Genomic DNA, 11611 nt, shown 5'->3' on the forward strand with positions numbered 1-11611 from the left:
AGTTGGCGTCATCCTGCTAAATTATCAACCTTCACAGGTCTTGATCTGCACAAGGAAAAAGACAACCGAAACCCTGGAGAATGCGGGCATCGATCCCGCTACCTCTCGCATGCTAAGCGAGCGCTCTACCATTTGAGCTAATTCCCCTGCATGCGGAGCGATGCCCGTGGCACTCGCTCGTGCATTAGCTTACTACTCATCCATGTAGCTTCTTCAGTCCCAAGATAGTTGGTTAGAGGCCAAAAATATATGCTCCAGGTTTGGTTTCACTCCACCCCTGGCCCGAATAGGCTCGATAGGTAAAACAATGGAAGGGGAGCTTGTGAAGAATGTAATAGTCCCACCTCTGCCAACCCCTCTTATCCCCTAAAGTGACTATTAACTGAATTAACTTTCTCGTCAGATCACAGGGAGGTGGGATCATCAGGTAACCTATCACCTAAAGGCCTCCACCTGTGCTGATTGGGGGGTTGTTGATTTTCACATGCAAGGCTTCCCTCTCTCTCAAACCACTTGTCTTCTCTGTTCAATTTGGAAACCTCATTGTCCTCAAATGAATGTCCTCTGTCCTTTAATGAAGGTACACAGCTGATTCAGGTCCTGAGGTTTTACTCCTCGTTTGGTTTCTCAGCATTCTTCACTGCACTGGACCGCATACACTATATTGCTCATCTTGTGTTTTGGAGTCCCGTCTTTTGAATGGACGAATAGACGAGACTGAGTGAGGTCTTGAGATGCCTGTCTTCCTTCAATTGGACTTCTGTGGAGCTGGGGATGTATTGCGCTCCATGCCTGTATAAATTACATTGGTCTGTGAACATCAAGCGCTAACGACTCAGTGACTCCACACGGTTGTTGTTCCACCTAGCTTTCACATGTGTCACTGCGCCAACGACTGGGGAAACGCCTGGCTAGTGATGAAAGAGCTACATTGTACGTGGGTGACAGATTATGCCTTGTTTTCCTTGACTGTTTCCAAAGTAGTGGCCCTCGTCTTTCCTGTGTCCAGTCCACATTGTTGATTTTACGTAATGGACTCACTTACCGTGTTGACTTGGTACATTAAAGATGATGAAGACTGCGACGAGGATGGGATTCGAACCCACGCGTGCAGAGCACAATGGATTAGCAGTCCATCGCCTTAACCACTCGGCCACCTCGTCAGTTGCAAGCCAACAAGTTTCATCTGGAAAACGCCAAAGTGAAAGAGCCCTGAGACATCACTCGGTCCTAGAATATTCTGAGCTGAAAGAAACAAAGTATGCCATCACACACGAGAATCCAGAGGTGCACAGAGCATTGTACAGAAACTTGGATCAACTTTCCTGATCTGACAAGTTGTTTTGTTTTGTGCTCTATAAAAGCGTAAGGAAAATTGGCTGACAATGACACGATCCCGGATCTGGTGGGCTTTCCAAAGTCACGTTGTCCTTTTTGTTCCGAAAAATATGTTGGAGTATGGGTGGAGCCCGCAATGTCTTTTCTCTCTGTGGTCAATGCAGCTACAGTGTGTTAGCACAATGGATTAGCAGTCATCAACCAGTCCCTTCAGTTGCTTGAGAGTTGGCGTCATCCTGCTAAATTATCAACCTTCACAGGTCTTGATCTGCACAAGGAAAAAGACAACCGAAACCCTGGAGAATGCGGGCATCGATCCCGCTACCTCTCGCATGCTAAGCGAGCGCTCTACCATTTGAGCTAATTCCCCTGCATGCAGAGCAATGCCCGTGGCACTCGCTCGTGCATTAGCTTACTACTCATCCATGTAGCTTCTTCAGTCCCAAGATAGTTGGTTAGAGGCCAAAAAATATATGCTCCAGGTTTGGTTTTCACTCCACCCCTGGCCCGAATAGGCTCGATAGGTAAACAATGGAAGGGGAGCTTGTGAAGAATGTAATAGTCCCACCTCTGCCAACCCCTCTTATCCCCTAAAGTGACTATTAACTGAATTAACTTTCTCGTCAGATCACAGGGAGGTGGGATCATCAGGTAACCTATCACCTAAAGGCCTCCACCTGTGCTGATTGGGGGGTTGTTGATTTTCACATGCAAGGCTTCCCTCTCTCTCAAACCACTTGTCTTCTCTGTTCAATTTGGAAACCTCATTGTCCTCAAATGAATGTCCTCTGTCCTTTAATGAAGGTACACAGCTGATTCAGGTCCTGAGGTTTTACTCCTCGTTTGGTTTCTCAGCATTCTTCACTGCACTGGACCGCATACACTATATTGCTCATCTTGTGTTTTGGAGTCCCGTCTTTTGAATGGACGAATAGACGAGACTGAGTGAGGTCTTGAGATGCCTGTCTTCCTTCAATTGGACTTCTGTGGAGCTGGGGATGTATTGCGCTCCATGCCTGTATAAATTACATTGGTCTGTGAACATCAAGCGCTAACGACTCAGTGACTCCACACGGTTGTTGTTCCACCTAGCTTTCACATGTGTCACTGCGCCAACGACTGGGGAAACGCCTGGCTAGTGATGAAAGAGCTACATTGTACGTGGGTGACAGATTATGCCTTGTTTTCCTTGACTGTTTCCAAAGTAGTGGCCCTCGTCTTTCCTGTGTCCAGTCCACATTGTTGATTTTACGTAATGGACTCACTTACCGTGTTGACTTGGTACATTAAAGATGATGAAGACTGCGACGAGGATGGGATTCGAACCCACGCGTGCAGAGCACAATGGATTAGCAGTCCATCGCCTTAACCACTCGGCCACCTCGTCAGTTGCAAGCCAACAAGTTTCATCTGGAAAACGCCAAAGTGAAAGAGCCCTGAGACATCACTCGGTCCTAGAATATTCTGAGCTGAAAGAAACAAAGTATGCCATCACACACGAGAATCCAGAGGTGCACAGAGCATTGTACAGAAACTTGAATCAACTTTCCTGATCTGACAAGTTGTTTTGTTTTGTGCTCTATAAAAGCGTAAGGAAAATTGGCTGACAATGACACGATCCCGGATCTGGTGGGCTTTCCAAAGTCACGTTGTCCTTTTTGTTCCGAAAAATATGTTGGAGTATGGGTGGAGCCCGCAATGTCTTTTCTCTCTGTGGTCAATGCAGCTACAGTGTGTTCCTCACACTTGTGACTGACATTGTTGATTATTGCCCCTGTCTATAATCCACTCACTTACCGTGTTGACATGGTAGATTAAAGATGAGGAGACTGCCACGAGGATGGGATTCGAACGCACACGCGCACAGCACAATGGATTAGCAGTCCATCAACCAGTCCCTTCAGTTGCTTGAGAGTTGGCGTCATCCTGCTAAATTATCAACCTTCACAGGTCTTGATCTGCACAAGGAAAAAGACAACCGAAACCCTGGAGAATGCGGGCATCGATCCCGCTACCTCTCGCATGCTAAGCGAGCGCTCTACCATTTGAGCTAATTCCCCTGCATGCGGAGCGATGCCCGTGGCACTCGCTCGTGCATTAGCTTACTACTCATCCATGTAGCTTCTTCAGTCCCAAGATAGTTGGTTAGAGGCCAAAAATATATGCTCCAGGTTTGGTTTCACTCCACCCCTGGCCCGAATAGGCTCGATAGGTAAAACAATGGAAGGGGAGCTTGTGAAGAATGTAATAGTCCCACCTCTGCCAACCCCTCTTATCCCCTAAAGTGACTATTAACTGAATTAACTTTCTCGTCAGATCACAGGGAGGTGGGATCATCAGGTAACCTATCACCTAAAGGCCTCCACCTGTGCTGATTGGGGGGTTGTTGATTTTCACATGCAAGGCTTCCCTCTCTCTCAAACCACTTGTCTTCTCTGTTCAATTTGGAAACCTCATTGTCCTCAAATGAATGTCCTCTGTCCTTTAATGAAGGTACACAGCTGATTCAGGTCCTGAGGTTTTACTCCTCGTTTGGTTTCTCAGCATTCTTCACTGCACTGGACCGCATACACTATATTGCTCATCTTGTGTTTTGGAGTCCCGTCTTTTGAATGGACGAATAGACGAGACTGAGTGAGGTCTTGAGATGCCTGTCTTCCTTCAATTGGACTTCTGTGGAGCTGGGGATGTATTGCGCTCCATGCCTGTATAAATTACATTGGTCTGTGAACATCAAGCGCTAACGACTCAGTGACTCCACACGGTTGTTGTTCCACCTAGCTTTCACATGTGTCACTGCGCCAACGACTGGGGAAACGCCTGGCTAGTGATGAAAGAGCTACATTGTACGTGGGTGACAGATTATGCCTTGTTTTCCTTGACTGTTTCCAAAGTAGTGGCCCTCGTCTTTCCTGTGTCCAGTCCACATTGTTGATTTTACGTAATGGACTCACTTACCGTGTTGACTTGGTACATTAAAGATGATGAAGACTGCGACGAGGATGGGATTCGAACCCACGCGTGCAGAGCACAATGGATTAGCAGTCCATCGCCTTAACCACTCGGCCACCTCGTCAGTTGCAAGCCAACAAGTTTCATCTGGAAAACGCCAAAGTGAAAGAGCCCTGAGACATCACTCGGTCCTAGAATATTCTGAGCTGAAAGAAACAAAGTATGCCATCACACACGAGAATCCAGAGGTGCACAGAGCATTGTACAGAAACTTGAATCAACTTTCCTGATCTGACAAGTTGTTTTGTTTTGTGCTCTATAAAAGCGTAAGGAAAATTGGCTGACAATGACACGATCCCGGATCTGGTGGGCTTTCCAAAGTCACGTTGTCCTTTTTGTTCCGAAAAATATGTTGGAGTATGGGTGGAGCCCGCAATGTCTTTTCTCTCTGTGGTCAATGCAGCTACAGTGTGTTCCTCACACTTGTGACTGACATTGTTGATTATTGCCCCTGTCTATAATCCACTCACTTACCGTGTTGACATGGTAGATTAAAGATGAGGAGACTGCCACGAGGATGGGATTCGAACGCACACGCGCACAGCACAATGGATTAGCAGTCCATCAACCAGTCCCTTCAGTTGCTTGAGAGTTGGCGTCATCCTGCTAAATTATCAACCTTCACAGGTCTTGATCTGCACAAGGAAAAAGACAACCGAAACCCTGGAGAATGCGGGCATCGATCCCGCTACCTCTCGCATGCTAAGCGAGCGCTCTACCATTTGAGCTAATTCCCCTGCATGCGGAGCGATGCCCGTGGCACTCGCTCGTGCATTAGCTTACTACTCATCCATGTAGCTTCTTCAGTCCCAAGATAGTTGGTTAGAGGCCAAAAATATATGCTCCAGGTTTGGTTTCACTCCACCCCTGGCCCGAATAGGCTCGATAGGTAAAACAATGGAAGGGGAGCTTGTGAAGAATGTAATAGTCCCACCTCTGCCAACCCCTCTTATCCCCTAAAGTGACTATTAACTGAATTAACTTTCTCGTCAGATCACAGGGAGGTGGGATCATCAGGTAACCTATCACCTAAAGGCCTCCACCTGTGCTGATTGGGGGGTTGTTGATTTTCACATGCAAGGCTTCCCTCTCTCTCAAACCACTTGTCTTCTCTGTTCAATTTGGAAACCTCATTGTCCTCAAATGAATGTCCTCTGTCCTTTAATGAAGGTACACAGCTGATTCAGGTCCTGAGGTTTTACTCCTCGTTTGGTTTCTCAGCATTCTTCACTGCACTGGACCGCATACACTATATTGCTCATCTTGTGTTTTGGAGTCCCGTCTTTTGAATGGACGAATAGACGAGACTGAGTGAGGTCTTGAGATGCCTGTCTTCCTTCAATTGGACTTCTGTGGAGCTGGGGATGTATTGCGCTCCATGCCTGTATAAATTACATTGGTCTGTGAACATCAAGCGCTAACGACTCAGTGACTCCACACGGTTGTTGTTCCACCTAGCTTTCACATGTGTCACTGCGCCAACGACTGGGGAAACGCCTGGCTAGTGATGAAAGAGCTACATTGTACGTGGGTGACAGATTATGCCTTGTTTTCCTTGACTGTTTCCAAAGTAGTGGCCCTCGTCTTTCCTGTGTCCAGTCCACATTGTTGATTTTACGTAATGGACTCACTTACCGTGTTGACTTGGTACATTAAAGATGATGAAGACTGCGACGAGGATGGGATTCGAACCCACGCGTGCAGAGCACAATGGATTAGCAGTCCATCGCCTTAACCACTCGGCCACCTCGTCAGTTGCAAGCCAACAAGTTTCATCTGGAAAACGCCAAAGTGAAAGAGCCCTGAGACATCACTCGGTCCTAGAATATTCTGAGCTGAAAGAAACAAAGTATGCCATCACACACGAGAATCCAGAGGTGCACAGAGCATTGTACAGAAACTTGAATCAACTTTCCTGATCTGACAAGTTGTTTTGTTTTGTGCTCTATAAAAGCGTAAGGAAAATTGGCTGACAATGACACGATCCCGGATCTGGTGGGCTTTCCAAAGTCACGTTGTCCTTTTTGTTCCGAAAAATATGTTGGAGTATGGGTGGAGCCCGCAATGTCTTTTCTCTCTGTGGTCAATGCAGCTACAGTGTGTTCCTCACACTTGTGACTGACATTGTTGATTATTGCCCCTGTCTATAATCCACTCACTTACCGTGTTGACATGGTAGATTAAAGATGAGGAGACTGCCACGAGGATGGGATTCGAACGCACACGCGCACAGCACAATGGATTAGCAGTCCATCAACCAGTCCCTTCAGTTGCTTGAGAGTTGGCGTCATCCTGCTAAATTATCAACCTTCACAGGTCTTGATCTGCACAAGGAAAAAGACAACCGAAACCCTGGAGAATGCGGGCATCGATCCCGCTACCTCTCGCATGCTAAGCGAGCGCTCTACCATTTGAGCTAATTCCCCTGCATGCGGAGCGATGCCCGTGGCACTCGCTCGTGCATTAGCTTACTACTCATCCATGTAGCTTCTTCAGTCCCAAGATAGTTGGTTAGAGGCCAAAAATATATGCTCCAGGTTTGGTTTCACTCCACCCCTGGCCCGAATAGGCTCGATAGGTAAAACAATGGAAGGGGAGCTTGTGAAGAATGTAATAGTCCCACCTCTGCCAACCCCTCTTATCCCCTAAAGTGACTATTAACTGAATTAACTTTCTCGTCAGATCACAGGGAGGTGGGATCATCAGGTAACCTATCACCTAAAGGCCTCCACCTGTGCTGATTGGGGGGTTGTTGATTTTCACATGCAAGGCTTCCCTCTCTCTCAAACCACTTGTCTTCTCTGTTCAATTTGGAAACCTCATTGTCCTCAAATGAATGTCCTCTGTCCTTTAATGAAGGTACACAGCTGATTCAGGTCCTGAGGTTTTACTCCTCGTTTGGTTTCTCAGCATTCTTCACTGCACTGGACCGCATACACTATATTGCTCATCTTGTGTTTTGGAGTCCCGTCTTTTGAATGGACGAATAGACGAGACTGAGTGAGGTCTTGAGATGCCTGTCTTCCTTCAATTGGACTTCTGTGGAGCTGGGGATGTATTGCGCTCCATGCCTGTATAAATTACATTGGTCTGTGAACATCAAGCGCTAACGACTCAGTGACTCCACACGGTTGTTGTTCCACCTAGCTTTCACATGTGTCACTGCGCCAACGACTGGGGAAACGCCTGGCTAGTGATGAAAGAGCTACATTGTACGTGGGTGACAGATTATGCCTTGTTTTCCTTGACTGTTTCCAAAGTAGTGGCCCTCGTCTTTCCTGTGTCCAGTCCACATTGTTGATTTTACGTAATGGACTCACTTACCGTGTTGACTTGGTACATTAAAGATGATGAAGACTGCGACGAGGATGGGATTCGAACCCACGCGTGCAGAGCACAATGGATTAGCAGTCCATCGCCTTAACCACTCGGCCACCTCGTCAGTTGCAAGCCAACAAGTTTCATCTGGAAAACGCCAAAGTGAAAGAGCCCTGAGACATCACTCGGTCCTAGAATATTCTGAGCTGAAAGAAACAAAGTATGCCATCACACACGAGAATCCAGAGGTGCACAGAGCATTGTACAGAAACTTGAATCAACTTTCCTGATCTGACAAGTTGTTTTGTTTTGTGCTCTATAAAAGCGTAAGGAAAATTGGCTGACAATGACACGATCCCGGATCTGGTGGGCTTTCCAAAGTCACGTTGTCCTTTTTGTTCCGAAAAATATGTTGGAGTATGGGTGGAGCCCGCAATGTCTTTTCTCTCTGTGGTCAATGCAGCTACAGTGTGTTCCTCACACTTGTGACTGACATTGTTGATTATTGCCCCTGTCTATAATCCACTCACTTACCGTGTTGACATGGTAGATTAAAGATGAGGAGACTGCCACGAGGATGGGATTCGAACGCACACGCGCACAGCACAATGGATTAGCAGTCCATCAACCAGTCCCTTCAGTTGCTTGAGAGTTGGCGTCATCCTGCTAAATTATCAACCTTCACAGGTCTTGATCTGCACAAGGAAAAAGACAACCGAAACCCTGGAGAATGCGGGCATCGATCCCGCTACCTCTCGCATGCTAAGCGAGCGCTCTACCATTTGAGCTAATTCCCCTGCATGCGGAGCGATGCCCGTGGCACTCGCTCGTGCATTAGCTTACTACTCATCCATGTAGCTTCTTCAGTCCCAAGATAGTTGGTTAGAGGCCAAAAATATATGCTCCAGGTTTGGTTTCACTCCACCCCTGGCCCGAATAGGCTCGATAGGTAAAACAATGGAAGGGGAGCTTGTGAAGAATGTAATAGTCCCACCTCTGCCAACCCCTCTTATCCCCTAAAGTGACTATTAACTGAATTAACTTTCTCGTCAGATCACAGGGAGGTGGGATCATCAGGTAACCTATCACCTAAAGGCCTCCACCTGTGCTGATTGGGGGGTTGTTGATTTTCACATGCAAGGCTTCCCTCTCTCTCAAACCACTTGTCTTCTCTGTTCAATTTGGAAACCTCATTGTCCTCAAATGAATGTCCTCTGTCCTTTAATGAAGGTACACAGCTGATTCAGGTCCTGAGGTTTTACTCCTCGTTTGGTTTCTCAGCATTCTTCACTGCACTGGACCGCATACACTATATTGCTCATCTTGTGTTTTGGAGTCCCGTCTTTTGAATGGACGAATAGACGAGACTGAGTGAGGTCTTGAGATGCCTGTCTTCCTTCAATTGGACTTCTGTGGAGCTGGGGATGTATTGCGCTCCATGCCTGTATAAATTACATTGGTCTGTGAACATCAAGCGCTAACGACTCAGTGACTCCACACGGTTGTTGTTCCACCTAGCTTTCACATGTGTCACTGCGCCAACGACTGGGGAAACGCCTGGCTAGTGATGAAAGAGCTACATTGTACGTGGGTGACAGATTATGCCTTGTTTTCCTTGACTGTTTCCAAAGTAGTGGCCCTCGTCTTTCCTGTGTCCAGTCCACATTGTTGATTTTACGTAATGGACTCACTTACCGTGTTGACTTGGTACATTAAAGATGATGAAGACTGCGACGAGGATGGGATTCGAACCCACGCGTGCAGAGCACAATGGATTAGCAGTCCATCGCCTTAACCACTCGGCCACCTCGTCAGTTGCAAGCCAACAAGTTTCATCTGGAAAACGCCAAAGTGAAAGAGCCCTGAGACATCACTCGGTCCTAGAATATTCTGAGCTGAAAGAAACAAAGTATGCCATCACACACGAGAATCCAGAGGTGCACAGAGCATTGTACAGAAACTTGAATCAACTTTCCTGATCTGACAAGTTGTTTTGTTTTGTGCTCTATAAAAGCGTAAGGAAAATTGGCTGACAATGACACGATCCCGGATCTGGTGGGCTTTCCAAAGTCACGTTGTCCTTTTTGTTCCGAAAAATATGTTGGAGTATGGGTGGAGCCCGCAATGTCTTTTCTCTCTGTGGTCAATGCAGCTACAGTGTGTTCCTCACACTTGTGACTGACATTGTTGATTATTGCCCCTGTCTATAATCCACTCACTTACCGTGTTGACATGGGAGATTAAAGATGAGGAGACTGCCACGAGGATGGGATTCGAACGCACACGCGCACAGCACAATGGATTAGCAGTCCATCAACCAGTCCCTTCAGTTGCTTGAGAGTTGGCGTCATCCTGCTAAATTATCAACCTTCACAGGTCTTGATCTGCACAAGGAAAAAGACAACCGAAACCCTGGAGAATGCGGGCATCGATCCCGCTACCTCTCGCATGCTAAGCGAGCGCTATACCATTTGAGCTAATTCCCCTGCATGCAGAGCGGTGCCCGTGGCACTCACTCGTGCATTAGCTTACTACTCATCCATGTAGCTTCTTCAGTCCCAAGATAGTTGGTTAGAGGCCAAAAATATATGCTCCAGGTTTGGTTTCACTCCACCCCTGGCCCGAATAGGCTCGATAGGTAAAACAATGGAAGGGGAGCTTGTGAAGAATGTAATAGTCCCACCTCTGCCAACCCCTCTTATCCCCTAAAGTGACTATTAACTGAATTAACTTTCTCGTCAGATCACAGGGAGGTGGGATCAAGATTCAAGATTCAATTCAAGATTCAAAAAACTTTATTAATCCCAGAGGGAAATTGTTTTGCCTCATTACCATTGTTCTCAAAACAGACAGAAAGAAAAGGAACCACAACCAGGAAAGATCCAACACCAACATAAATACACAAACATAAATACACAATAACATCAATACTGAAAAAGTCAATATACATACAGAATATGTAGAATAGAAAATAGATAAATGAAATTAGGTCACAAGTATATGACAGTTTCACTTCCCCAACCCCTTACAGATCATCAGGTAACCTATCACCTAAAGGCCTCCACCTGTGCTGATTGGGGGGTTGTTGATTTTCACATGCAAGGCTTCCCTCTCTCTCAAACCACTTGTCTTCTCTGTTCAATTTGGAAACCTCATTGTCCTCTCATTGCCTCAACTGAATGTCACTCTTGTCCTTTAATACGGGTACCCATGTGATTTCCGATCGCAGCCCATCGCCTTAACCCCTCGGGCCCCTCGTCCGTTGCAAGAACCCAGTTTCATCTGGACCAACCTCCAAGTGAAACGATGCACCGAGCCTGAGCATCCTCCCGGTCCTCGACTACTTCTTGAGTGCAAGAAACACCGTCGGCCTCACCCACGCGAATCCCGAGGTGCACCGAGCCTTGTACAGCACACTGAATAATTCCTGCTGACACGTTGTTGTTTTCTTTTTTGTGGCTGTCTCACCGCGTCGGAAATTGGCTGCCCCTGACACGATCCGGCTCGGTGGGCTTCCACCGTCACGTTGTCCTTTTGTTTCCCGCCCCCTCTGTTGGCGTCTGGGTGGCCCCCGCAGTCTTTTTCTTCTGTGGTCCCTGCCGCACAGTGTGTTCCTCCCCTGTGCCTGCCCTTGTTTGCTTCTTGTCCCCGTCTTTCATCCCCTCCCTTCCCGTGTTTGCCTGGTAGCTTTCCCGCTGCGGGCGCTTGCCCCGCGGCGTGGGCTTCGCCCGCACACGCGCCCGCCCCCTGGCTTTCGCCGTCCCCCCCCGTCCCTTCCGTTGTGCGCGCTGGCGTCTTGCTCCCATTATCCCCCCCTTCCCCGTTCTGCTTGCCCCCGGCCCCCCGCCCCCCGCGCTCCTGCGCCGCGGGCCTCGCTCCGCTCCCTCCGCCTGCTCCGCGCGCGCTTACTCCCTGGTCTGCGTACTGCGTACCATTGGTCCCG

General features: G+C 47.7%; 13 non-coding genes across 13 annotated transcripts; all 13 read right to left on the reverse strand.

Annotated features, from left to right (window-relative positions):
* Nucleotides 1-74: 74 nt before the first annotated feature.
* trnaa-agc lies at nt 75-147 on the reverse strand. Its single transcript has one exon. It is a non-coding gene; the product is annotated as a tRNA-Ala (tRNA).
* Nucleotides 148-1081: 934 nt separating this feature from the next.
* trnas-gcu lies at nt 1082-1163 on the reverse strand. Its single transcript has one exon. It is a non-coding gene; the product is annotated as a tRNA-Ser (tRNA).
* A 472-nt stretch (nt 1164-1635) lies between these two features.
* Nucleotides 1636-1708, reverse strand: trnaa-agc. Its single transcript has one exon. It is a non-coding gene; the product is annotated as a tRNA-Ala (tRNA).
* A 935-nt stretch (nt 1709-2643) lies between these two features.
* trnas-gcu lies at nt 2644-2725 on the reverse strand. Its single transcript has one exon. It is a non-coding gene; the product is annotated as a tRNA-Ser (tRNA).
* A 600-nt stretch (nt 2726-3325) lies between these two features.
* Nucleotides 3326-3398, reverse strand: trnaa-agc. Its single transcript has one exon. It is a non-coding gene; the product is annotated as a tRNA-Ala (tRNA).
* A 934-nt stretch (nt 3399-4332) lies between these two features.
* On the reverse strand, nt 4333-4414 carry trnas-gcu. The gene has a single exon. It is a non-coding gene; the product is annotated as a tRNA-Ser (tRNA).
* Nucleotides 4415-5014: 600 nt separating this feature from the next.
* On the reverse strand, nt 5015-5087 carry trnaa-agc. Its single transcript has one exon. It is a non-coding gene; the product is annotated as a tRNA-Ala (tRNA).
* Nucleotides 5088-6021: 934 nt separating this feature from the next.
* trnas-gcu lies at nt 6022-6103 on the reverse strand. Its single transcript has one exon. It is a non-coding gene; the product is annotated as a tRNA-Ser (tRNA).
* A 600-nt stretch (nt 6104-6703) lies between these two features.
* On the reverse strand, nt 6704-6776 carry trnaa-agc. Its single transcript has one exon. It is a non-coding gene; the product is annotated as a tRNA-Ala (tRNA).
* Nucleotides 6777-7710: 934 nt separating this feature from the next.
* On the reverse strand, nt 7711-7792 carry trnas-gcu. Its single transcript has one exon. It is a non-coding gene; the product is annotated as a tRNA-Ser (tRNA).
* Nucleotides 7793-8392: 600 nt separating this feature from the next.
* trnaa-agc lies at nt 8393-8465 on the reverse strand. Its single transcript has one exon. It is a non-coding gene; the product is annotated as a tRNA-Ala (tRNA).
* A 934-nt stretch (nt 8466-9399) lies between these two features.
* trnas-gcu lies at nt 9400-9481 on the reverse strand. Its single transcript has one exon. It is a non-coding gene; the product is annotated as a tRNA-Ser (tRNA).
* A 600-nt stretch (nt 9482-10081) lies between these two features.
* On the reverse strand, nt 10082-10154 carry trnaa-agc. Its single transcript has one exon. It is a non-coding gene; the product is annotated as a tRNA-Ala (tRNA).
* Between the last annotated feature and the right edge of the window lie 1457 nt (nt 10155-11611).

This window comes from Anabas testudineus, chromosome 9, assembly GCF_900324465.2.
Source record: "Anabas testudineus chromosome 9, fAnaTes1.2, whole genome shotgun sequence".
Taxonomy (NCBI): Eukaryota; Metazoa; Chordata; class Actinopteri; order Anabantiformes; family Anabantidae; genus Anabas; species Anabas testudineus.